This window comes from Gavialis gangeticus, unplaced genomic scaffold (genome assembly GCF_001723915.1).
Source record: "Gavialis gangeticus isolate Ggan-Ray unplaced genomic scaffold, GavGan_comp1, whole genome shotgun sequence".
In the NCBI taxonomy this organism is placed as follows: domain Eukaryota; kingdom Metazoa; phylum Chordata; order Crocodylia; family Gavialidae; genus Gavialis; species Gavialis gangeticus.
In genome coordinates, this window is record NW_017729025.1 from 127,121,817 (window position 1) to 127,122,394 (window position 578).

The 578-nt window shown below is 46.2% G+C and overlaps 1 protein-coding gene across 2 annotated transcripts in view; it reads left to right on the forward strand.

Annotated features, from left to right (window-relative positions):
* Positions 1 to 578, forward strand: part of HIPK3 (homeodomain interacting protein kinase 3) — a 136,388-nt gene that overhangs the window by 126,290 nt on the left and 9,520 nt on the right. The window lies entirely within an intron of this gene.

A 578-nucleotide genomic window follows, 5' to 3' on the forward strand; every position in this document is an offset into this window, starting at 1 on the left:
ACCCCAGTACTCTTTCCTGCCATGGCAGGGGGTCAGACTTGATGATATACTCAGGTCCCTTCCGACCCTACTAACTATGAAACTATGAAAAGAAACAAGTTGGAAACAGAGCTGATCAACACATAATTGGTAGTTATCGCTAGGTATCCCCCTGTCCTCTTCTGCTTAACTGTGACTATCTTTAGGTCAGATGAAGGCTCTCAAAAGCTCTTGAGGGAGACCCTTTTTTTCCCCCCAAGCGTCTCCTCTGCTATTTATGGCACAAAGCGTGGGGAGGCCCTTATTTTTTGAATCAGGTGGCAATGCATAAACGTGTATGTGTGCGGTGAGGATACCATCTAAAAAATAATATGGATTTTAGGAGAGTAATTGGGGCAAGAGTGATGTTCAATTTGCCATAAGTGTCACTTTTTTTTTTTTTCATAGTTTCATAGTTTCTAGGGTTGGAAGGGACCTGAGCAGATCGTCTAGTCCGACCCCCTGCCATGGCAGGAAGAGCACTGGGGTCAAATGACCCCAGTAAGGTGGTCATCCAACCTCCTCTTAAAAACCCCCAGGGTGGGAGCCTGCACCACCTC